This window comes from Balaenoptera physalus, assembly GCF_965194825.1.
Source record: "Balaenoptera physalus genome assembly, chromosome: 20".
Lineage (NCBI taxonomy): Eukaryota > Metazoa > Chordata > Mammalia > Artiodactyla > Balaenopteridae > Balaenoptera > Balaenoptera physalus.
In genome coordinates this window covers 51,716,869-51,742,939 of record NC_138901.1, presented here as the reverse complement: position 1 = coordinate 51,742,939, position 26,071 = coordinate 51,716,869, and the positions used below count along the sequence as shown (strand labels likewise).

The 26,071-nt window shown below is 52.8% G+C and overlaps 1 protein-coding gene and 1 long non-coding RNA gene across 3 annotated transcripts in view; both read left to right on the top strand.

The window, feature by feature from the left end:
* The window catches only part of RTN4RL1 (reticulon 4 receptor like 1), a 71,993-nt gene that overhangs the window by 5,863 nt on the left and 40,059 nt on the right, over positions 1-26,071 (top strand). The window lies entirely within an intron of this gene.
* On the top strand, positions 4,366-9,427 carry LOC309651181. The gene is made up of 2 exons (XR_014257967.1): positions 4,366-7,342; positions 7,719-9,427. It is a non-coding gene; the product is annotated as an uncharacterized lncRNA (long non-coding RNA).

Here is a 26,071-nt window from a genome sequence, read left to right as displayed (position 1 = left end):
GTCAATATCCACAAACTTGTGTGTGATTTGTGCCCTCCACGTGGGTCGGTGCAGTGCAGGGGGGAAACGCTGACTGCCTTTCACTGTGGGTGGGAAAAGTCTCTGCGGCTGGTTGGAGAAACCACTTCACGGATACACCCCAGTTCCTTTTCCCAGCAGAAAGGGACTAAAAGCCTTTTCAGCAACCGCCAGTGCTGGCCAGAGTGTGTCTGCACAGAGAGGATGCTTTTTTACACAGCTGAACGCAGGCCCAGGTCTGGTCAGCCTGGGCCAGGCGCCTGCAAACTTGCCCCAGTGGGGAAGGCTTCCCAGGCAGTTTTAAAGGCCGCCATGTCTGGGCTGCAGGTCTGTGATGGAGATAATAGAGAGGAACTGACATCTCATCTCCCTTTTGGTCTTTTGTCTTTTGGCAGTTTACAGTTAAAAACGAGCCATGAAGCAGCCCACGCACTTTATTTATATGGTTTAAGTGCCCAGGGAGGCTTGAGCAGCCTCCAGGAGCCTTTTTCTCCCATCCTTGCTAGCCAGAGGCCCAGCTTGGGATGAGTCCAATGCATTCTGGGGGCCGCTCCCCAGGGGGAGGCTCTTTACCTTGCCCAAGAGGTGGCCACTGGAGGCTTGGCAGTCACGTGTGTTTGCCACTTGGGCTATTTTTCCCTTCCTGCACAGCTTCATTGGCAGGAGAGGTTCTACCAACCAAAGAGGCTTCCACCTGGATTGGCCTGAGGGAAGCAGAGCAGAGAAGTCCTTTGCTGGGCTGGGCTGGGCTGGGCTCCAGTGGCCTGGAGCCTGCTGGTGGGACATAGTGTGGGCAGAGGACTTTTATTTGGGTCCTTTCCTGGGCAATTTTCTCCCTTGGCCCCTGACCCTGGTCCCCAGGACTGGTCTCTTTTGCACGTACAGGCACACACACACACACGCACACGCACACAGGCCACTCAGATTCTCTGTGTGGATTCTAGGTGTGTGCCCAGAGACAAAGATATGACTGGGGCTAGTGCCAAGAGAGGTGGCCCTTGAAGTTTCTGCTTCTCAAATTGTTCCCAAAGGCTCCCGGCAAAAATGTCATAGCATGGATTCAGATAGTTGTTGCAGTTTCCCTGCCTATCAGACGCAGAACCCTGCGTGGGGTCCTGGCTCTGAGGGAGTTTCATAGTTTAATTATGATTTGGAAAAGGGTTTGAAAGATGAAGAAAGAGTAGCCCTCCCTAGATCCTGGGAGAAGAGGGGACCATGAGCCCTACCCATCCTGCAAAGAAACCCCAGAGGAGGAAGAAGGTGAGAGTAGGGATTGGACCACAAGGGTCGTCCTTCTGATTGCTGGTTGTCCTATTGCAGTTAACATGGTGCTGTCCCCAGGGAGGACATTTTAGGAACTGGGGGTGCTGCCTTGCATCTCTTAATGAACAGACTCTACTGGCCACAGCCCTACCTCTGTGAACCAGAATAGCCCTGCGTCCTCAGTGGATCTTGCTGCTGACAGCGCTGGTAGCTTTAGGCTTCAGCAGCTGCCCTCCTGGCTTTTCCATCTCCTGGCCTATCCCAGAAGAACCAGGGATATAAAAAGCAAATCTCTGGTCAGAGATGAGAGGCGGTCAGGGCAAGCGAGGCCCCGAGCCACCCAGCACCATCTAGGAAGGAAGGGCAGCTTGCTGGGGGTTTTGCTTTGCAAGAAGCGGCCTGCTTAAGGTCAGGATCTATGGTTTTCATTTTTAGAGCTATAAAAACAGAATGCAAATCAACAGCCTCTGGGCACATACAGAACCTTAAAGTTTTTGTCTTGTTAAGCAAGGAAATAGAGTGCCAAATAGGCTTTGTTAAGTGGCAGTCTAATTAATAATTTAAAATCTTGTAGCTGTCTTTCATTAGAATTTATCTGTATATCAACCACAAAAATCAGTCAAACACACTCATTTATAAGTTAATGCCATCCCTGAATAATTCAGCAAGAGCTAGATTAAGGCCTGCAACCCAGTTAGATGCATTTTGTTCTTTTGGTTTCCATAGCCTGATGGGCTGGCCTACTGGCTAGATTGGGTCTCCTTTGTGGGAAGAAGGGAAGGTAGAGGGACCATGAGGTTTTCAGATGCTTGGTTGATTTGAATCCAGAGGTTCCCTAGGGAATCAGAGAGTCTCCACGTGGCCAGGTGTAAGGAGGCTCCTCTTGGAGCTATTAGTGACATGGCCTCCTTAGCCCCAATGGAGAAGGGAAGTGGGGAGTGTTCCATGGACAGCCAAGACACTCTGCTTTCTGCTAGAGAAAGTGTAGAGGGGAAATACAAGAGCCCTGGCTAGAGGGTTGAGATATGAGGCTTTTTAGCCCAAATCCAGGTACAGAAGTGGGATTTCAGTCTTCCCAGCCCAATTCTGTCCCGTTCAAGTAATGCAGCCTAGTGAAACCAATGATACCAAGACAGTTTCCTTAATTAGGAGCTTCCGGACTTCTTTCCTCAAAGCTCCTGGTCCTTATGCCAGCAAAGAGAAGCCAAGAGGAAGAATTTTAGGGGAGCACCAGGTCACCTCAATAGAGAGGAGAGGCAGAGTGAGTTGCTAAATAAAGTCCATGCATGCATTTTCTCACCAGGATCCAGAATAAAAGCCAGGAAAGCAGTGCAATGCTCCCCTTTTGTGAGCTCACACAATGTGGAAAATGTGTTTTGGTTCGGTCTCTGTCATGCCAACACAGAGCCAAGTCCTCACTGCAATTTCCAGGTCCATTTTCTACAGAGGAACAGTTCAGGACCCAAAGTCCCAGCGTGGACATACTGGCTCCTTTACTGCAGGAGTGAACCTGAGTTTCTGGTCTCAGATTCAGGCTACCAACCCCGACCCCCCTGGAGGGTTAAACAGCTCTGTTTTAGGAGACCAGGTGGATAACCAGAGCAAACAGTGGACTTGACGCCAGGAGAGGTTCTCGGCCAAGTTTGAAAAGAGGAAGTCTCATTAGGAAAAGGAAAAGACAGGGGAAAAGGGCAGGTGTTTGCCCCCTGACCTGTGACAGAGTTGACAGAAGATGGAACCGAGGAGGGTGAATGGGACCTTGTGGGGGGTGAATCCAACTCCAAGCTTTGGAGTCAGGGCCTGAGAAAGGACAGAGCAGAAGTTCACTCTCTGGAGATGAGAAGGAGGGGGCAGGCATCATGAAGGATGTCAAGAACGGATCTGTTTGGTACCATCTGCAGTGAAGTGGTGGTTAAGGTTAAAGCAGAGAGGAGATGACAGGGAGGGAACAGATGGCCGAGGAAGCAAAATAACTGGCAAAACGGGAACAGAGCCTCCAGGGACAGCAGAAGGCAGGACCTCCGTGCAGAGTGCTGGAAGCAGCCCTTTCCTCAGGGTGCGCTGACCAGGCCACCCTGGGTAGAAGTGAGTCCAAGAGACTAGTGAGGCAGGCACCCCAGGGCGAGGGCTTCCTCAAGGCTTGGGAGAAGACCTAGGGAGACATCAACTCCAAGGCAAGGGGGCCCAGGAGCAGGGACCTTTGGATGTCTTTGAACTGGGGAGAAGAGGCACGGCTGACTTGGTGTCCAAGAGCAAGGGGAGGCCATGCGGGTCTCAGAGCATACTTGGCCAAGCCTGCTGGGAGGGGGGATGGATGCGAGCTGGAAGTGGGCATCAGGGAATGTGTCCCTGTCCACATGCCGACAATAGCTGCTTATAACTAGTGATGGGCCAAGCTGAGTGGACTCCATGCCTTACCTCATGCAATCTCCACAACCACCCATCAAGATCAGTCTGTGCTTGTCCCTGCTATCGAGATAAGGAAACCGAGGCACAGACAAACGAACTCCCTTGCCCTGGGTCACCCAGCTGGCACACTGAGTCAGGATGCAATCCCAGGTTTGTCTGCCACCACACTCTTTTCCTTGCTCTCTTAACCTTTAAGCTCCACTGCCTCACATGCCCATCTGCCTTGATTTATATGACATTTGTTTTGCGAGGTGCCGGGCGCTGCTGAATCACTTGTGCCTCGTTACAGAGTTCCCTGGTAGTTCCCATACACTCCCCTTCTGGTGTTCCTCCAGGAACATCTCTGGCTGGGACTTGGGGCTCCTGATACCCTGAACCCCTCTCTCATGTGTCCTCTTCTACCCTGTCCACCTCCACACACACACTTTCTGTCTGGGGAGACACACCCCTCCCCTACTGTCTCCTGCTCTGGATTCTTCATTGCAGACAGGGATGAGACAGTGGGCCAGCACCAACCTGCCTGCTTTCATGCCCGTAAGAAAGGTGGGGCCATGGTTTATTTGGGGGCTGGGATCTCTCCACAGGTTGCTCTCCGTGGCTCCCCTTCCAGACTATCCTGGCGGACTGGCTAACAGAGCCACACCCCAAACTGGTCGGTGACTAGGGAGCAACAGCCCCTGGTGGTGGCAGTTAGCAGGCTGGATGAGGGAGGTCCCTCCACCTGCACCTGCCCCTCCTCCTCTGGAATGTTCCTTCACTCCTGGGGGCGCTCCCATGGCCCAGCCCTAGCTGGGCAGCTGGGTGGTAATTGCAGAACTCAGAGCTGTCCTCCACAAGGGATTTCTCCTGCCCCCTTCCGGCCGCGGTTGCGTACCTGAGAGGCCCATTCTTCCTGCAGTTTGGAAAAGAAAAAAAAAGGCAGAGTGCAGCCGATCTCGCGGTGTAGAAGAGCAGATCCCCCCCTCGGAGCGAGGAGCGCCTCTCCTCCTCGGTGTGGGTGGCGCGGGGTGTCAGATCTAACGGATTCAGCGGGGTGCTTCCGAACCTGTGATTACTGTCTAATCAGTCAGTGAACTTGGGACCCGAAACTGCAAACAGCCCCTGCTATGTGATTCACAAGAGGTGCTGTGGAGGCCTCCGTGCCGGCATAGCAAGAGGGTTGGCACAATACTCTATGCGTGTGTGCAGAAACACACCTGGTGAGCGTGCAGCAGGCTCCGGGAGTGCACGCCAGAGGTCCACTGTGGCAAAGGTGAGCATCCCGAATGCTCAGCTGTGGGCTCTGGCGCTTAGGTCGGCACGCCCACCCTGGGGCCACTAGCGTGACGTTGGCACCACGGGTGGCCGGTGAGCCACTCAGTGGGGGCCCCGGGAGTGGGCAGGCCAGCACTCTGCATGCCACGTGTCGGGAACAAAGCTCGAGCGGGTCTATGGCTCACCCGCCCACGCAGGGGTGGGTGCGCACGACTCATCACATGTCTGCCAGGGGACAAACCACCGCAGCCCTCGGAGCCGAGGCCTCTTGGTAGCGTCCTGGGCTGATTCCAGAGGACAGTGGCACTGTGGTCGGGGTGGATCTGCAGGAAATGGAGCAAAAAATTCTTCCCCAAGTCAGGAGAAGAGCTAGGTTACCAGCTCTCAGCCCACAGAGGTGGCGTGAGAGTTGCTTCTGCCTCTAAAATTGTCCTAGCAGAGTTCGCCATGTCCCTCTCTGGGCACCTGAGCCAACACGTCGTGAAGGGGGCTTTTATAGAGAGATTCATGAGGCCCTAGGGGGAAAATTGGCATTCTTCTTACAATGATTTATTTATAGGGCGATTGGATGATGGGGAATGGAGGCTAAGGTGCCTCCATTAGTGAGAAGCACACAAGGCAGGAAGCCTTGCTCTGCATTTGACATTTCATGGGGCGACTCCTACCAGGGAGCTGCTTTTTCTTTTAGAAGGTTTTACCTTTAATGTTCTATTCATGGGCTTGTCTGAGCAGGCTGGGAGGAGGAAGGAGCAGGCAGTTCAGTGGGCTTCGGGGGAGGCGGGCCCGGGTAGGTCACTCAGTGGCCAGCGTGGGGCAGCCTGGGCAGGCTGGGCGTGGGGCGAGGGCTGTGCCGGCAGCCTGCCGGCCAGCACGCCGGCCACCTCCTCAGCCTGTGCTGCAGGCAGCACGCCTCACGGTGTTTACCCTCCTGTCTGTCTCTGTCTTCACCGGCCGCCCGGCTCTGCCTGTAGCGGCAGCTCTGCGCGACCCTGGCTTTGGCCTGGCTAAGGCCCTTTTCTTCCTGGGGACCCTGGGGCTCTGGAAAGGACCCCAAAATTGGAGTCCCAGGGCTGGGTTTGGTTCCGTCTCTGTGGCTGACTCACTAGGACCCTGGACACTGGGCCTCAGTTTCCCCATCTGTAATATGACTGGATTGACGGTTTGACAAAGGTTTTTCGGCAGTAGAAGAGTTTCTTCAAATCATGTCCAGTGTTAGAGCCCAGAATACAGAGCAGATAGCGCAGGTGGCCCTGGTCAGAGCTGGCTCGAGGGACCTCCTCCTCTGGCCTGACTGCTACCCTAGCAGCTCCTCTAGTTTGGGGGCTGGGGAGTCCCCTGTGGTCCGCCGCCAGCAAGCAGTGCCGGCAGGAAGGCCACTGGCTGTGTCGCGTGCTGACGAAGAGGACACTGCACTGCCCACAGGCCTGGGTTTGAGCTCTCTCTCGTGCAGCGGGGCTTGGACCCCTGGTGACCACTTAGCTGGGAGAAGCTGTCCACACTTGGAGTCTGCTTGCCCTCACCTCCCTCTCACCCCTCAAGGAGGACACATCAGCCGTCACTCCACTGTCACCTCTCTGGCTTGACGCTGACCCTACCAGACATTTTCCTTGTCTCACCTGACCTGGTGGCCTTTGACTCCATTGGCCATAGTTTCCCTTGGCTTCCCCGATAGCAGCTCCCCTGGTCTTTCTCCTACTTCTGTGGCTCCTCCTTCTCAGCCTTCATTGCCAGCTTCACTGCCTCCTGCCATCCTTCAGTGTGGCGCCTCCCAGGCATTGCCCTGGGCCTGCTCTTGCTCTGGGGGTGTCAGCTCAGCTCTGGGGCTGTCAGCTCATCCACGGCTGTAGCGCCCATTTACTGACCCCCCTCAACATCCCATCTCCAGATGAGATGTTGCTTCAGACGCCCAGAGCCATCCAGCCAGCTGACCCCTCCCCCAGACGTCTCTACTGGCAGCCACACAGGCCCCTCAAACCCCGTGTGTGTGAAACCGTGCTCTTCCTTCTACTCTGAGCTCTGAGCAAACTCGCTCCTTCCCCATTTCTCCCATTTCAGCATTTGGCACTACGATCCCTGCAGGTACCGTCAGCCTGAGAATTGGACCCATGAATGTCCCCCCTCACCCCACCCCTCCCCATTAGTCTGAGAAATGCTGCCTGTTCTCCCTCAGCATCCTTTGCGCACCTCTTCTCCCTACCTCCACCCTAGGCTCGGCCACCATCCTCTCCCCAATCACACCAGCAGCCTCCCTGCCTCTACTCTTGCCTTCACCCAATCCAGCCTTTACATGGTGGCCAGATTCTACAATGCCATGGGATCTTGTCCCTCCTTGTTTAAAAGACTTCAGTGATTCCTTTTCCTTCTGGGGATAGTCCAGACTTCCCAGCCTGGCTGTCAGGTCCTCCTCTCTTTTTTTTTTTTTTTTAATTTTATTTATTTTATTTTTTGGCTGCGTTGGGCCTTTTTTTTTTTTTTTACTTACTTATTTATTTATTTATTTATTTATTTATGGCTGTGTTGGGTCTTTGTTTCTGTGCGAGGGCTTTCTCCAGTTGCGGCGAGCAGGGGCCACTCTTCATCGCGGTGCGCGGGCCTCTCACTATCGCGGCCTCTCTTGTTGCGGAGCACAGGCTCCAGATGCGCAGGCTCAGTAGTTGTGGCTCACGGGCTCAGTTGCTCCGCGGCGTGTGGGATCTTCCCAGACCAGGGCTCGAACCCATGTCCCCTGCATTGGCAGGCAGATTCTCAACCACTGCGCCACCAGGGAAGCCCAGGTCCTCCTCTCTTGCCCCACCTGCAGCCCCACCCTCTCCTCTCCCTACTCCCCACTTTGAACTCTGAGGTCCAGGTCTAATGAGCTTCTTTCAATCCCTCGACTGAATTGTGCTCTCCCTCTGTCTCTAAGGATTTGCAACCGGCAGCTCCTGCTGTTTGAACACTCTTCACTGCCCTCTTCCCCTTCACGTTCATCTTTCAGGACTCAGCTTACGCATCACTTCTCTGGGAAACCTTCCTGCACCCCCTGGATTGGGGAGCAGTCCTCGATGTCCCACCATATCCTGTACTTCCGGTCACAGTACTCTATTTTTTTTTTTTAATTTATTTTTGGCTGCATTGGGTCTTCATTGCTGCACGTGGGCTTTCTCTAGTTGCAGCGAGCGGGAGCTACTCTTCATTGCGGTGCAGGGGCTTCTCATCGCAGTGGCTTCTCGTTGCGGAGCACGGGCTCTAGGGTGTGCGGGCTTCATTAGTTGTGGTACGCAGGCTCAGTAGTTGTGGCTCGTGGGCTCTAGAGTGCAGGCTCAGTAGTTGTGGCACACGGGCTTAGTTGCTCTGCGGCATGTGGGATCTTCCCAGACCAGGGCTCAAACCCGTGTCCCCTGCACTGGCAGGCAGATTCTTAACCACTGTGCCACCAGGGAGGTCCCACTCAGTCTATTTTCCTGTAATTACCTTTATGTTATCTGCCTTCCCCACTGGATGGCAAGTTCCTTGAGGAGACAGCTTACTCTTTACCCCGCCGCCCCTTCAGATCTGCTCTCCACCCTTCTCCAACCTGCTCTCTGTCCTGGGAGCTTGGTCTGTTGAACTTCAGCAATGAGCTCCCATGCCCTCTTGCTTCCAGCTGGGTTCAACCAATGGTCGGTCGCCATGGGCTCTCTGTGTCCCTCCACCATAGGTCACCCAAAGGTTCTCCCAGAAGTATAGCCTGAGACAAGGATTCAAATGCAAGTCTTTATTTGGGAGGGATCCTAGGAAACACTAGGAGACGAGTGGGGAAGTGAGACAGAGAAGGGAAGAAGCCAATAACAGGTGTGTTGTCATGGGCAACCAGAACTTAATCCCACTGGGGAACTTCAGATACAGTCTAGAACATGCACCTCAAAGTTCTCTCACTCCAAGGGGAGGGAGCTGGGGTATTTATACACAACCCCCATCCCTCACTGGCTAAGTGCTGTTCCCCTGGAGAAAGCAAAGACAGCTTCCCTGCTAGAGGAGGCCCTCAGGCAAAGGAATGCAGGTTCTGACAGTTGGAAGTCAGTCTGGTATATGCTGAAAGTGTCAAAGCCCTCACAGCAGCTCTTTCTCCAGGCTCAGTAAGAGCTCCCTCTCCTCACTCAGCTCTAGGGGGAGGGGGCCGTAAAAGGCATTATCTCTTAGGGTTTCCTTACCCACTCTTCTCATCTTTATTATGTACTCATCAAATTACTCAATCTGACAGTGCTCTGTTTTTCTTACCAGGACCCGACTAATACAGCATCCTGCACAAAATAAAATGTAGCACAAGTGTGACGTTGGGTAAAGAGTACTGAATCAATAACTAATGTCGTGTCTTTATGAGCTGACTGGCAATGTTGATTGAATGTTGATTACATGTTAGTTGGAACCCAAGGAACCTGGTACCAAAACCTAACTTTTAAATTGCTCTGCAACTGTAAGAAAAATTAAATCACGATAACCTAGGACTTTAAAAAAAAAGAAATTTCGTATCAGGAACCAGGAGGAAACAGATTTTTTTTTTTTAAGTGAGGAGTATGGAGAAAGGTGTCTCATGGTTTTCCCTGTACAATGCCTCATTAAGAGCAGAAAAGGCAGGTTGTATTAGCCCCAAGTTACAGATGAGAACACTAAGGCACAGAGGGGCTACAGAGCTCATCTAGGGCCCAGGGCTGTTGCTGCCTCACCCCAGCCCTGTTCCAGTCCTCTGTAGGCAGAGAAAGCTTACAGGCATAGAAAGACTGGGCAACTGGGCCACAGAGGACGTCCAGCAGGGCAGGAGCTATGTTGGGGAAAGAAACAGCACTCTCACTCAGAAAAGTTTAGGGCTGTACTTGGCAGATTTTTATGGAACAAAATTTGCACTATTGATTCCGTGGCAAATGAAAACCTCTCGTGGACATTCTGGGCTTCAGAGATCTGAAATGTTTAAATGAGGCTGGACGGAACATGAGGAGATAAAATTGCCAGGCAAAGCTGAGCTCAGGTGATGCCTGGGGTGAGAAAACTCTGCCTCTTTTGCCTTCTCTCCCATCTGTGGAAATGACTTTTACTTTGAACTACTTCCTCTCCTTGCAAGGAGGATGTTGCCCAAGCCTGCTGTTGATACAGCATCTCTGAGCAGGGGAGAGAGGCCGGGACAGTTCACAGGGCCACGCTCAGGAGAACGCACCAACCAAAGGGGGAAATTTACCATCAAATCATGGGGCGGCAATTGGCCCTGAGGCTGCCTCAAGGCAGCAGTGCTTATCACCTTCCTGTGATTGGCCCACTGCCCCTGGTGGGCTGGTATTTCTGCCTTCAGTGAACAAATGTGATGGCAGGGATTCAAGGTAGCTCATTGGAAATGGGGGATTATTGCAAAGAGATGCATGACCTGGACTCCAGAAGCCTCCAGGAAAGGGGCTAGCTCTAGAAAGTAGCAACCTCTCTGTGGTCTCTCTCATGGCCTCTCCTTCCACCTAAGACAGCTACTCCTGCCCCTGCCCCACTGTCTGCACCCATGACTTTTCACCTCACACAAGGGCCAGTATGGCCACCCAGGGCTGCTTACTCTTCAAGACGGCCTTTCACCCCATCCTCACACCACTTAATTGCCCCACATTCTTGGTATTCTCAGCTTTATTTATTTAGGCAGGGGCTTTCCGGGATCTTAGTTCCCCAAACAGGGATCGAACCTGTGCCGCTGCAGTGGAAGCACAGAGTCCTAACCACTGGACTGCCAGGGAAGTCCCATTGGTATTCTCAGCTTTATTTCCCAGAAGGAAGACCCCAGCTGAGCCAGCCATGTTTTTCCATGCCAGACCATATTATAGATCATGGTCACCTATGGATTATCTATCCATGGATGCGATGGCCACCTTTTATCCTCTCAGCTAAGAGAGGTATGGGAGGGCTCTCTCCATCTGACAAACATTGAACAACCATTGAGTGCCTGCCTTCTGCTGGCTTGGCACTGAGGATGAAGCAATGAACAAAATCCAAGTCCTCTGTTCTCATACAGCTTACATTCTAAGTGGGGAGAATAGACAATAAACGACCAACTATGGATGTATTCTGTCAAGTGGGGGTAGGTGCTTAGAAGAAAATTAACAGAGTGTTCATTAAGGAACAGAGAGCTGTTATTTTAGAGAGAGTGGCTGGGAAGTCTTTCTGATAAGGTGACACTTGAACAGAGGCCTAAGGGAAGTGAGGGAGGGCTCTCTGCAGCTACCAAAGCTGCTTCTGCTTAGGAAGAGTTGTCCAGATGGGGGAAACAGCAAATGCAAAGGCCCTGAGGCAGGAGTGTGCTTGATACAATACCTGGCTGCCTTGGGGGCTGGAGCTGTGGGCAGGGCACACATTCTGAGGTAGAGCCCATGGAATAGTTTCAAGTTCCTTTGGAGAGGACCAGAGCTTGAGGGTCAGCCCCAAGTCCATCAGCCACTTGGCCAAGGGGGAGGGGCCAAAACACAGACCAAAGAAACAGCTATGGTGGTTGGGGAAGAGGAGTGGTGGGTCTTGGGATCGCCCTTCCCACTGAGGTCAGACACCTCTCCTCCTTGGCTCTTAATGTGGTCCAGGCTGCAGCCCTAGTACAAGATCAGAGATCAGTTCCATAAGCCCTTGCCTTTTACTACTAAGCACAAAACATAGAACTTAGTTTTGTGTAAGGTCTTGCTTTTTTTCACCTGCTGCCTCATTTATACAGCAGCCTTCTCTCCCTAGAGTAACATTTTTGAACTTCGCAAATAATGCATACACATGGCAGAAAACGTTGGAAAACCACAGGTTGGCAAAAAGAAGAAAATCACTATAATCCCACAACTCAAAGAGTGGGAACCCTCATCCCTCCCAGGGCATATGGTGCATCCTTCCAACCTTCTTTCCTACATTCATGCAAATGTGCCCTTGTTGAATTAACAGTAGATCTCAAATGCCTTTCTAGGGTGGTCATTTGAAACCTGTTTTAATGACCGCAGAATGTCCCTCGTCTGACTGCCCATCCTCTGGGTTGTGCGTGGAGACTGTTTCCCTCTTTTTTATGCCACAGCCCACACCTGTGCACGTGCCTCGGCCCATGTGCTGTGTGGGCTTCTGGGCAGGGGAAGGAGAGAAGGGTGAAAGGTCAAGGCCTTCATAAGGAAGCCAGTGTGGGAGGTCAGTGATGCCCCTTAGGTAGGTGGGCTTGACACTACCCCAAGCAGCAGACAGCCAGATGCAAAGCCTTCTGGTTATTTGAGGAGGAAGAGGGTGTGTGTGTGGGGGGGGGGGGGCAGAGACATGGTCTAGTCTCCAGTGAAGGGGCCTGTGAGCACACCAGAGGGGGAAGATGTACAGAGGCTTTCCTTGGAATCGGAGTGGCTTGTGGCACCAAAAACTCCTGAGGATGGAGCATGAGGAAGACCATGTCCCTGGCTTCTGATCTGGACCAGGGGATTTGTGTGAATTTGACAGATTTGCAGGCTCTTTGGTGCTAGAAGAGCCCTTATAACTCAGCTGAGAAAACCAATGCCCAGAGAGCCGTGGTAGGTTGCCCAACAACACACAGCATCGGGTTGGTGTGTTCCATACAATGTCCAAAGCATACTGGCTGATAAGATTGGTAACATGCCCCTTATCTGTCCAGGACCCCCATCGCCAGCCTCTCCCTGTACCTCTACTCCGGTGGAGCCCTCATTGGTGGCCTCTGCGGCTGTGCTAGTGGCTGTGCTTGCTCAGTGGAGGCTTTCTCCCACAAGAGGAGAGGGTCTGGTGGGGAGAGCTCATTCCAGGGGTCAGTGGCCGAGCCCTTCACCTCCAAGTGGGGATCTGGCCAGACCCAGATTCAAGTCCTGGGAATGACCTTATTTCTCTGAACTTGACTTACTCCATCTGTAAAATGGGGCTACTAAGAGCACCTGTCTTGTAGGGTTGTGAAGCTTAAGTGAGATGATGCTGATGAAGTTCTTGGCACTGTACTGTGACCCAGAATAGGAGTTCAACCAATGCAGCCTCAGTATTAGTAGCATGAGTGGTCACTTCCTGTGCTGTCCTTCCTGTGGGCCAGACCTGACTGCCCTTTGAAGATTTGCCTCTCTGTGTCCAGGGCTGAGTCTGTGTGAGTGGACAAAATGACATAGGCCAGCCCTGGCCAGGGGGAGGAGTCTCGGGACCAACAGGGATGGGTCATCTTTTTTGGGGAGGACTTGCTCTGTCCTGAACTCCCTGCCCCCTCTGCCTACAGTCAAGGAGAAGTTCCGTAAGGCAGTGCGGGGCTGGGGGGCGGGGGAGTTGGAAGGCATTCCCAAATGGTTTTCACTGGTTCAGGAAAGTAAGAAGAGGTTGAAAGCCTCCCCAGAAAACTGGGACATCATCCACCCACCACCGGCCCACAGCCCTGTCTTCTCCTCAGCTGCCTCTTCCTTCCCTCCAAAACAGGGTCTCCCTGATCAGAAAGGAAAACCTGGCCCCAGACCAGTAACTCTGTCTCTTGGGCTGTGAAACGGACACTGCTTCTTGCCTGGTTCTCCTCAAATGTATTCCTGGTCTGCTCGGGTTTACCTGCTGCCTCTGTATATAGAGATGGGTAGCTGAGAGCAAAGGCTGTGGAGCCAGATGGGCGGGAATCAGGGCCCTGCTCTGCCACTTACCAGCTGCCTGATCTTGGGCAGATGCTTTTAATTCTTTGGGCCTCAGCTTCTTCATCTGAAAAGTGGGGCTAATGCCATCTGCCTCTTGGGGTTCTGAGAATTCATGACAAGGTGGGTGTAAAGCACCTTCCTGGCAGGTAGCAAGGCCTCAGTGAAATGCTGCTGCTATTCTGTCTTCATCATCCTGATCTGTTATCCAACAGCCCTGTACTGAGGCCTACTGTGTGCCAGGCTCTGTGAGGTCTTCAAGTACCAAAATGAGTGCCATAGTCTGCTTCTCAGTGGCTTTGCCTCTTGGTCTTTTTCCTCATTGGAGATCCCTCTCTTTGTTTTTGTTTAGGGCCCCACCTTGCCCTGTTGTAGGATCCACAAGAAAAGAGGCTGGGGGTGTATACCTGCCTGCTGGGGAATCAGGCCTCAATGGGCCTTGGGACCCTGTAGGATGCCTTGGCATCTTTGCACCAAGCTGGTGATCTGCCCACTTTTCAACAGGCTGATACAGTCCTGGGGAGAGAAGAGTGTGTCTGGGGAGCTGGCAGTGCCCCTGGGCAAAGCCCTCAGAAGCCTGGGGCAAGAGCTGTCACCTCCCTCACCGAAGAAGCTGGAATCGATTTCTCTCTCTCTCCACTCCCTTGAAAAGAGCAGCAACATGGGAAGGGGCGGAGGGCGGGTACATTATTGGTTATTGGTGGGTTTGCCCTGCGAGAGCAGGGAGCAGGGGAGAAACAGCTGGGGCTACATGACTGCCAGGGCCCAGCCCGAGCAGCCCCAGGTGGGGACACAGATCCTTCCTTCCCACACCCTCTCCTCCACTGAGAAGGGGTCCGGCTCCTCTCTGTACCTGGGGTACAGAGGCTCCCTGGTCGCAGGCTCTGTTCGCCTCTCGGCTGTCCAGCCTGCTGGGAACTGGCCAGGGCATTTTTTACTAACAAGCTAGCCACACTACAAACATCACAATCTCAACAGAATTAACAAAAAGAAAAAAAGGGAGACAGAGAGAGAACAGGGAAAGAAAATAGTCCTTGCACAAATGCCACTGCAGTGTCTGCCAGGACCTAAGATCTGGTACTATCTATTTTTTAATAATTGAGGGTAATAAATATGTATTTCTTTCTCCTCACCACCCTCCATCCTCTGCGGCTTGTCAGCTCCCTGCGTCTCTCCTCTGATCAGACCAAGTCTTCCCCAAGCAAAAAAAAAAAAAAAAAAATCCTTTAAGCGAAAAGGATTAAAGCCTTGAAAGTAGGTCTGCCTGAGCTCTCCCCTATCCCCTCCCTCCCCCTCCCCCAGGGTTGGTAGAGAAAGGCCCCTCAAGGGAGCTAGGGACAGGAGGAGTGGGTGGGAGGTGGGCTGATCCCACAAGTCCCTGGTGGGGGCCTCAGGAGCAGAGGGCCATGCCGGCTCACTCCCTGCAGCACATTGAATTCCAGTCCCAGCCAGCCCAACCAGCCCAGCCCTGCCCTCCACTGGTCCCTGAGGAGGGGCTAACCTGAGAACCAGGGTGCCCCAGTCCCCCACAGTATAAGACGTAAGAAAGAGGGCTTTGGTTTCAGTTCCAGCTTGGCTTTGCAACCTGGCTTTGTGCTTTAGGGACCTGTGTGAACTTAGAGCGAGCCCCTGAATCTCAGTTTCTCCATCTGTAAAATGGGAATATAAATAGTACCTACCTCACAGGGGATGAAATAAACTGAAGATAGCCCAGTGCCTAGCACATGGTAAATACAAAATGAAGGTATTATTTTAATCCAATTCTTCTCAGACACAGAGAGCAGTCTGTAATCTCCCCCATCCCATGGCCTTCCACAGTTCTCAAGGGCCTGCCAGGCACGCTGGTTTTTCATGCATCATTCCCAACACCCCATGAAGAGGGGGTTGAAACCGAGGCTGGGTGGTGTGGTCAGGAGCCTGTCCTAAGGCTGGTGGATCAGTAGGTGATAGAACTGGAACTCAAAGTAGGACTTGCATCCTCTCCCCCACTTCTGATCTTGCCACCCTTTCCTCCACCCCATGAGGCTTCCTGACAGGGCATCCAATATCCCCAACTCTGGGCGCAGGAACCAAACCAGGAATCAACACAGGGAAGGTCTAACCCGGCCGGGAAGGGAGGGCCCAGGCAGGGCCAGCTGTGGCCGCTGCTTAGCAAACCCGCCTTCCTCCCCCTGCAGCTGCCAGCCTTTGCAGTTCTGCTGAGGCAGCAACCATGCCTGGCCCAAGTGGGCCTCCCTCCCTCCAAGCTGGGCACATGCACACAGGGCTGGCTGCAGGTGGCAGGCTGTGGGCCCTTGCACCTACCCAGGCCCAGAGCCCCTGGCCGGCCCCAGTGCTCAGTGCTTGGCCACAGGGCCTCTAGGGTCCCCCTGCCCATCCCTGGGGACACCCCTGCCCTGGCTGCCGTGGGCCCGAGGCAGCAGCGGAGACGCAAGGCCTTGAGGCCGGAGGGCAGGAAAAGCAGGGAGGGAGGTGGCTATTTATAGCCAGCTTTGCTTTTGTTCCTTTTCCAGCAATGCTCCTCTTGAAATAGGAGCAGGGCTGGAGGCTGCAGCTCATCCCCAGCCGCCTGTAGTCAGTGCGCATGCGTGTGTGCCTGTGTGCCTCTGTGTGTGTGTGTGTGTGTGTGTGTGTGTGTGTAGGGGGGACACACATGTATAGGGATGGGGTGGCGGTGGACACTTCAGTGCAAGTGTGTGCAGGGATGGGATGAGGGGACGGTCAGCTCTGTGGGCATGTACACCAACATGTATGGAGGTGGAGATGGGTGTTCTTTGTGAGTGACTATGTGTGTACTCGCATATACACATGCGTGTGTAGGGATGGGGCAGCTCTTTGTGTGTGTGTGTGTTTATATTAGTGGGCACACACATGACCCACTAATATAAGGGGTGGGGCAGCCACTCCTTAGTTGCTGTGTGCATGTATGTGGGCATGTGTACACATATATATGTAAAGGTGGGGTTGGAGTGGGTTGGGCACGTGTGTGTGTACCTGCCCGTGTAGAATGTGATGTGAGCAGCCTTTTAGGGTGGGTCTATGTCCATGAAGCAGGCTTGTTGGAGAGTAGTCACCCTGTGTGTGTGTTGTGTGTGTGTGTGTCATAGTGCACATTCGAGTAGAGGGGTGGAAGGGGATGGCAGCTCTTACTGTGTGCACAGCCGACTATGCACTCCATGAGGGCAGGGACGCTGTCTACCCAGCACTCTGTGTCCCCCGTGCGCCTCTTCCGAGCAGGGAACAGTAAATGGATGGCTAGGAGTTGTGTGTGTGCCCCTGTAAAGGGACCCCAGGGTCCTAGCTGGCTGCAGAGGAGCGTGGCAAACCCGCCCATCCGGCAGGCATTTGAGAGCACTCCCGGAGTCTCCCTCAGTGCCCAGACTACTCGCGGTTCTCTCCCCTTCTCCGAAGCCCCTCAGGCCGGTGGGCAGAGCGCGCCAGGGCGTTGGCGGGGCACCGCCTTAGGAAGAAAAGTAGAAACGTGCGGCCAGATGCCGGGCGAGCCTGGTGAGGAAACGCCCGGGCTCTGGGGGCGCGCCTGGGTGTCCAGTCTGGCCCCCGCGTCTCCTTCTCTGCCTCCGATTTCACATCTGTGCAATGGGAGAGTGGAGCCGGCTGAGGGCCGCTGCTGGGATCAGAGGCGGGAGGCCTAGAGGAGATGCGGTGTAGCACAGCCCAGGCGCTCCGGCAGCGGCCGATCGGGCTCGGGCTCGGGGGTCTGCTGGCAGGACGCACGCGGGCGAGGGAGCGGGTTTCCGAGCGCGGGGCCCCTCCCGGCCCTCTGGCCTAGGCGCCCGCGGGGTGGGAAGCGTTTCCCGGGCGGCCCACAGCTCCCGCGCCGCAGCAGCGCGGTAACCCAGATCTGTCAGCGCGGCCCAGCGGCTCCGTAGCAGAATCCCCGCCCCGGGAGGGGTCGGGCCGGGGGTACTCGGGTCCCAGCCAGCCCGGGAGGCTCGGTGGGGGCCGCGGGGCCCGAACCCAGCCCCAACCTCTGGGCCCCTCCTCGCCGGCAGCTCCGGACGGATGCGACAGCCCTCCTGCCCCTCCCCCAAAGGCCAAACAAAACATAGTAAATATTTAATCCGGGCCAGGGAGCCGAGAGGCCTCCCCGTCCCCTTCGCAGCCGTCTGGCTCCTCTTCCAGCCCCGGCCGTTCTCCTCGGTAACGAGGCAGGAGCAGCAGGGATCGATCGCGGCCCGGGCGGGGTGTGGCTGGGGGCCTGAGCGCTCGGGTGGCATCGCTGTTCGCCCCCCAACCCCCTCCGCGGTCCCAGACCCGGGAGGCCCGAGCCGACCGGGCGCCTGAGCTTGTCCAAGAAGGCCATCGAGGAGGGTGCCGTCGCGCCCTTGCCCAGCCCCCGTCTCAAGCCTGTGTGAGCTTGGGTCCCGGGGGAGGAGGCGGGGAGGAGGGGGTTCGGAGAGGAAGGAAACAGCCCGGGGGAAGGGGGCGGTGAGAGTGGGGAGACAGTCCAATCCCTGCGGGTACCTGAGCTCCTGCCCACAGGCTCCACCGAGGCCCCGTGGCCGGAAGCCTGCAGGGACCTTGGGTGAGGCCTGGGTGGGGCAGGGACAGCCAGGGTGGCCAGTTAGGAGAGGCTGGTGAGATATTTCTATGGTGCTGTACTCCTGGGCATTGCCTGGGAGGATACCTAGAGGAGTGGTGACATCCTTGCTGCTCATTCATTCATGCAGCAGTTCATTATTGAGCACCTACTATATGCCAGTCATAGGCTGCCAGTAAGGGGACACCCAGGTTGGGAGCCTGCAGAGAAATTATGTTCCAAAGGAGGAAACAGTTAATGAGTAAACGCATAAGGTGACTTCAGATAGCGGTTGAGTTTAGTGTAGAGAATAAACTGTAATGTGATACTGTGCTTGGCTGGGAGAGGACCAACTTTAGCTGGGGTGGAGAGGGAGCTAATGACCAAGGGTTGGGGCAAAAGCATCTCAGGCAGTTTACAGCAAGCGCAAAGGCCCAGAGGCAGAGATTGGTGTTCTAGGACTGGAAAGAAGGCCGGGGAGGCTGGACTGTAGTGAGTGGGGGAGAAGCAGGCAGTGGCAGATCCCGTAGGAGTTTTTGTAGGCCATAGGAGGAGTTTGGATTTTATTCTAAGTGCAGCGCAAAGGCATTAGAGGTATTAAGCAAAGGAACGGCATGATCTGATTTACATTTTTAAAAGCTTCCTCAGGCTGCAGTATGGAGAATAGAAGGTAGGGAGTTAAGGGTGGAGGCTGAGAGGCCAGACTGGGGTGGGGGTGGGGGGTGTGCAGGGGCATACAGGAGGGAGGCTGGTGTTCTGCCCGGTTTAGACGATGACTGTGAGGTGGCCATTAAGGCTGGTACAGCTGGCAGGGCCCCCCCGCAGCTGGCCTGTTCCTGGGCTCTTGGCTGGCCGAGTCCCCGGGTTGTCCCCACCCTGTCTCTTCGACCCAGACTCCACAGAGGGCTGCCCAGGAAGTTTTTTTAAGGAGCATTAGAAAATGTTGACATGTTTTTTGAAACAATTTCAGATCTGATATCTCTGCCAGATTGAGTTTGTAACCAGCTTTATTGTTTAAGCCTGCTGGGATTTCATCAAAGGTGTCTGCTGTTTACCCAGAACCATTGCATTGGAGAAAACAGCAAACAGACCTGCATTTCTATCTGATTTCACTTTTTCCCTTTTCTCATGAATTTAAGTGCTTGTGAAAAGCAAGGTTGATAAGGCAAAGCAGCAAGGCTCAAACCCTGAGGAGGGGGCTCAGAAGGAGCAGAGCAGAGGTTTATAAATAGAGCTGAGGAAAGTTAGGGGTGGCTGGCCTCCACTCTGGCAGGCTGAGAGACACTCCCAGCCAGCAGCTAGCTCTCCGCAGGGGGGCACAGAGAGGGTAGGGGGAGGTGGGGAGAACTGCTGTCCACCCTCAGCCTGGCCAAGATTTCTAGGCCATCTCCTGGTGTCTGGTGTCTTTACCGGTTTCCAGATCATTTCAGACTCTGGCAACAATAAAAGACTTAAACATCGGCTCCCACTTGGAAAGCAGCGGTGACCTAACCTCGGAGATGGGTTCAGTGAGACAGACCCAAGCTTTCCTGGGAAAAGCCCGAGCGAAGAAACAGATCAAAAGGCAAACGGGAGCCAGCTCACGAAAGTGCCAGGAAAATCACCTTCCTCCCCCTCCTCTGCCAGTACACTTGGGACGCAGCCCCTTCTTCTGCCAGGAGGTCTGAGCCAGGACGGGGCAGGGCCCAGGGACTCTCATCACAGGCTCAGTGCTCCCTCTGCCTCCCCAAGGATTCTACGTTAGTGTTATCACCACCTGCCTAATAGGGTCCGCCTGTTGACCCAGCGGATGTTTCAGCCCGATGGGGAAATGCTGGCCCTGCAGCCTAGGAGGAGAAGGTGTTCTGACAAATTTGGGTTAATGTGCCTTGTGCAGTTGCTTGAGCAACAGCTAGTTAAGTGCATGGGTTGCTTGGCCATACAGGCCATCTCTTACCAGTTGTACATGAGACCCACTTGAAGGTCAATCGATTTGAACCAATTAGCAAGAGGATAAGGACTTGTGTATCTTGAACTGACTGTAGATCTTGCAGCGAGCCATCTAAGAGGGCTGCTACAGATACAGAGTGCCAGGCAGAACCAATGTGCTCTCCTGCCTTCTGGCACATGGTGCTTCCATCGATGGCAAGAGTCAGCACCCTTGTCTCTGGAGTGAGCCTGCAAGAAGGAGAGCGAGGGAAGGCCAAGGTCTTGTCCTCCCAGAGCCAATTCTAGGCCCTCCTGCTTGTGGAGGCTCCCCTCCCCCACCGTCCTTTCACAGACACACAGTGAAAGCTCAGTGGGCTGAGTTCCATCCCTGTGGGATCAGGGCATCCTCACAGGCTTCCTGTGAGCAGGGAACCCACACACTCCAGAACTCCACACACCCACAGGACCTGCACCCAGGGCCTTAGGAATATTAGCTGCCGTCTTCGGAGGGGCTACATCATCTCATCTTTATAAGCCCCCTCTCCCTAACCCAAATAGGTATTATTCCCTTTCCTAGACAAGGATACTGAGGCTTGGAGGTGGGAAGCAGCTGTTCTGCTTGTGCTGCCCAAGTGATTTGAACCCAGGCCTGGCTGCCTCTGGAAGCTAGGGCCTTTCCACTTGACCGCACTGCCTGCAGCCTTCTCATAGGTTAGGTAGGGGCAGGGGTTTCTTCGGAATTGTGGGTATAGGAGGAACAAGCTCACCAGCTGGCAGGAGAGGATGGAGTGGGCCCTTTGGCATTTTCTGGCCTGAGAACATCTGGGGAAATTCATCTGTGGGAAGTGTTTGCCCTGCTTTTGTCCTAGGAGGGGTCAAGTGGGTCTCCCGTTGGGAGAGTTGGTGGGTCCATTGTAACAAAGTAGGCATGGGCACGGGGGGACCCTGCTCTCTGCCTCCTGAGTCATCCCATCTCCAACCCAGAATCCCTGGGCTCCTTTCTAAGTATCCTCATAAAAGGTGGAAGGAAGGCCACTCCATCCTCTCAAACTCTCACCCACCACTTTCCCCTCAATACCTTATCCTAGCACTCAGTGTCCGTGAATTCCATCCAAGCATGCACTTCTCAGAGGCAGTACAATCTGCTTTTACCCCAAAGATTGGGAAATGTGATCCACGAGTGGGATGAGGGAGAAGTAAGGTAGACTTTTCTGCAAAGAGTTTTTGATTCTGTGTCCCCAAGAATGGGCCGAGTCAAAGGAGTCATGGGGGTTGGGGGTGGGAGCTGGGCAGCCTTTGCCATTATTCCAGTTCTGCTAGCTCACAACAGTTCATGGGAAATTGCCTCACCTCACAGCGTTTTCCTCTTGATAGCTTCGGTGATGGTGAATCCTTGGCCATTGAGGGTGAGAGTGACTTTTTTCAAAAAGGCCAAGAGTAATTTGAAGTTGTGTATTATGAATAAATGAATGAGAAATTTGCAGAATGTGATTTGTTTCGTTGTTGGAATTTTTTTTTTTTTTTAGGTTGAAAACAAGCTGGGACTCAAGAATTGAGCCACTTTTCATACAAGAAAGTTCCAGAAGTGCTTTGAGTGATGGCAGTACCTTGAAACGGGGGTGTTGGGGGTGGGGGCTGGGGTCCAAAGCTGACTACTTTGGCAGAAGGGCAGAGGAAGGGAATTGATGCTTTGTGGAGCCACTACATGTGCAGACACTTTATATACATTATCTCAACTGCCTGAAATCATTTTTGGAATAAGGCCAGTCTATAAAAAAAATTCATCAATAATCCATTATCTTGCTTACTCCTCACAGTAATCCTATTAGAGCAAGTTCTTAGCCCATTTCACAGGTGAGGAAACTAAGGCTCAAGGAAGTTAAATGACTTCCCAAGGCCACAGAGCTTGTAAGTGTCAGGGTCAGGATTCAAACCCGGGTCTGACTGACCCCTAATTCTTTTCTGGATGTGTAAGTTCTGGTGTACCCACCGCACTCCTCCTCCCCACAATAACACACAGATTTAGTTTCATTATGTCAAGGTGACGTCATTTGGGCTACATTCACCACTTAAAAAAGAAAGCAGGTCATAAAGGAGTCATGTGCTAGGCCGAAATGCTGACTGTGTGCGGTGGCAGACGTCATCAGCAGGCATCAGGGGACGCGTGGGTGACAAAGGCAAGGCATGAAGTATGGTGTTTATTAGGTACTGGCAAAGGCTTGGGAGTTCCAGATGCCAAGCGGTGATAAGTGGAGACTGCCTGTCTCAGCTCCAAACGCTGAGCAGGCTCCCAGGTTGGTGCCTTTGTGTCAACTGGACCCTTGAATAGACTGACCCTGGGAGCTTTCCTGACCACTGGCAAGACAGGCTCCCTCTGTCTTGCCTTCTTCCTCCCCTTCTTCTTCCTCTTCTTCTTATCACTATACCAGTGATAGCTCATGCTGATGGAGCACTCCTTGTGTGCCAGGCATTGTGCTAAGCCTTACCATTAAACTTTGATCTTTCTGCCTATTCCTTTTTTTTTTGGCCACGCCATGCGGCTTGTGGGATCTTAGTTCCCCCACCAGGGATCCAACCCATGCCCACAGCGGTGAAAGCGCACAGTCCTAACTACTGGACCACCTGGGAATTCCCTCTCTGCACATTCTTAACCTCCAACTGGAGGGGGTCTACATACTCTTAGCTCCGAATTGGGTCCTCAGCCACGAAAGCTGGCTCCTCTGAATCCAGAGAAGAACTCTTTCCCTACACGCAGTCCAAACCTTTCCTCTGACATGGCCACATGTCAGTCAGGGAACTGGGAGCTTGTGTGTACAAGGAAGGAGGGCAGGTTGAGGCCTGGGACACGCCATCTCCTCTCCTGGGACACAGTTCCAACTGGACTTCTAGATACAGTCAGTCACATCTATCTAAATATAGCAATTCCATTTCCAGGAATTTATTACGCATCCCCTCGCACCTGTGGGCAGAAATGCACATATAGGAGTGTGCATGTTATCACTGCTTGTAATAGCAGAAACGGGAAACAACCTAAATGTCCATCAGTAGGGGATAGACTAGGTAGATTACAACAGCCTCATACAGTGGGATTCTGTGCTGCAAGGAATGGGTGACTCTGTAGCACTGATATGGGCTAGATGCCAAGATGCATTGCTAAGTGAAAAAGCTGTGGTAATATACTGCACTACCATTTGGATTTTAAAAAGAAAGATATGCTTGTATGTGATAGAAATTTTCTGGAAAGACACAAAAGGAACTGTTAACAGTGGGATGCCTCTGAAGAAAGATACTAGGGACTGGAGGTCTGGGAGAGGAAAGGAGATTTATTTTTCATTGTATTCCCTTTTGTGTTTTTTGAAAAAAATTTTTTTTTTTTACTATGTGCATGCATTGTCTTTTTCGATTAAAAAGAAAGTGGGGGGGGGGTTTAAAAACAAACAAATCCCCAGGCTTTATCTGGTTTCTCAGGCTACTTTTTCCTTCCTGCCTGCAGCCAGGTCCTGCCGTCCTGACTCACAGGCCGTTTCTCAGCTCCATGCCCACCCCTCCCCAAGACATCCATTACCACCTCTCACAGGTACTTAAAACCTATCCTTTTGCCTTGAAATACAAATACCTCTAATCTAGAGAGAAGGTTGAGCTTCATTGCAATTAGAGAACAGACAGAATTCAGCTGGCTCTGAGTTGCTTGATAAATGTTTGTTGAATTGAATCTGTGACTCGGTTGGTTACACCCAGCAAGGTACTAATTGCCTAAGGTCAGACATCTAAATCCCACACAGGTCAGCTCTCTGAATCCAGAGAGGGACTCTTTCCCTGCATTCATTCCAAACCCTTGCTCCGATGTGACCCAGTGAGGGCTTTACGTGTACACCATCTCTTCTGGAGACACAACTCAGAGTGACTTGAGGAAACAGGACAGAACAGTGGTGTGATCCATGGGAAGGTCCAGCTCTAGAAAGATTCTGGGTCAGAAGAGCATCTGTAGTGGGCCCCCAAAGCTCCATGGTGACTTTTTTTTTTTTAAGTATTAGCCATTTGATTTTATTCCAAGAACTGTTTGTTTGTTTATTTTGGCTGTGCTGGGTCTTAGTTGCGGCACGCGGGATCTTCGTTGGGGCATGCAGACTCCTTAGTTGTGGCATGCATGCAGGATCTAGTTCCCTGACCAGGAATCAAACCTGGGCCCCCTGCATGGGGAGTGTGGAGTCTTACCCACTGGACCACCAGGGAAGTGGCCCGAGAAGTTTTTAACAGAGACAGAAAAAATGGAGTCCTCTGCGACCATGGCAGTAACTCACCTGTTGTTGTATATGTTCAACCTGAGGCTGGAAGACAACCATGTAGCAGGCGTTTGTAGGAGAAATTAAAGCTTCAGTAGTTGGTTGTTTCAGTGGACTACAAGGTTTCTTTTTATTGTTTATGTTATACATAACATAAAATGTATCATTTTAAGCATTTTAGCATTTTTCAAGGGTGCCGTTTTGTAACATTAAGTACTTTCACATTGGTTTGCAACCCATAATGACCATTTTTAATGGGGCACGGTTGTTAAAAAGTAGAGAAAGCCCGAGAAACACTTCTTCATAGCCACTTGCTTTCTGCTTAAGGAGTGCATCCTTGCTCAGACTTGGTCTGTGTTCTGCGGAAGTCTTCCAGATAGCAGCTTCTGGAAGCGCCGTCAAGGTGGATTCCTTCTCTGGTCTCTGAAATCATCCACAGGCATTGGCAGTCCAGTAGAACACAGGGTGGGGGTGGGAGGTTGTCGTGGAAGTCTCTAGAAACAGAGATATAAGTACTATAGCTTGGTGACATTTCTCCTACTATTTCTTTTTTTTCCTGTCTCAAAAATTCACTAGCCTAGAGGAAGGAGAGAGTATATATCCCTTGCCCATGACCACTGTCTCATTCTTGAAATGAAATCTGCCCCCAGTGGTTCTCTGGACTTGGCCAGTGTGTGATGCCCTGGCACCTCTCTCAAGGCTGTGATCCAGCAGCTTGCCGTGAGCTCCACCTCCTTCACAGTAGAGATTTTTTGTCCCCATAAGGGTTATTCTGATGAGGAAGTGTTTGCCTGTAGCACAGTGAGTCAGAAAGTTTGATGTGCCTTCCAAAAAAAAAACAAGCATCTATAATCTTTGGCCACATTAATAGAAGTGTCCAAATCTAGGACGCTGAGGGACCTGCTTTGCTGTCTGTTGAACACCACCTGAGTCACCCGCTCCCTCGTCATCTTCTACCAATCCAGCCCATCCCCTGCACATTGCTTAAACGTATCCCCTTCTCTCCATTTCCCCTGCTTCTACCATTTTAAATCAGGGTCCTGAATCTCTTGCTTGGACCATTGCAGTAGTCCCTTGATTGGTGTTCTAGCTTATTCTCTTGTCTCCAGCTCCACACTGCAGACAGGTGATGTTGGGGAAAATGATCTGATCATAACACTTTGATTGTTTACAATCCTTCAGTGGCTTCCCACAGCTCTGGAAATAGAGGCCTCAGGTTTTCTTTGTTTTTGTTTTTTTGTTTTGTTTTGTTTTTCAGCTGCGCTGCGTGGCATGCAGGATCTTAGTTCCTTGATCAGGAATCCAACCCGCACCCCCTGCAGTGGAAGCGCAGTCTTAACCATTGGACCGCCAGGGAGGCCTCAGTTTTTAACGGGGTTCTCAGGGCCTGGTGTAAGCTGGCCCCCCGCCTATGCCTCCGACCTCACCTCACACTACTTGCCTCTCTTACTGACTGATTTTCTATTCCTCACACGTGCCAGTCTCCCTCCTGGTCACGGTCCTCCCACAAGCAGATTATGCTGCCTGTGATGTGGCCTCCACCCCACACCCCTCACCTGGATAATTCCTTCTCTTCCTTTAGAGCTCAGCTCAGATGACACTCCCTCAAGAAGTGGTCCTGAGCCCCCCCAGACTACAGCAGGTCCCCCAGTTATCGGCGCCTACAGCATCCAGCACTCATTCATTCATTCACTGAACAAACATAATGACATCAGCCAGGTGCCAGGCACCTTGGTGCTGAGAACACAGTGGTGAGCGAGACAGGCACAGCCCTGCTGTCATGGAGCTCACACCCTGGG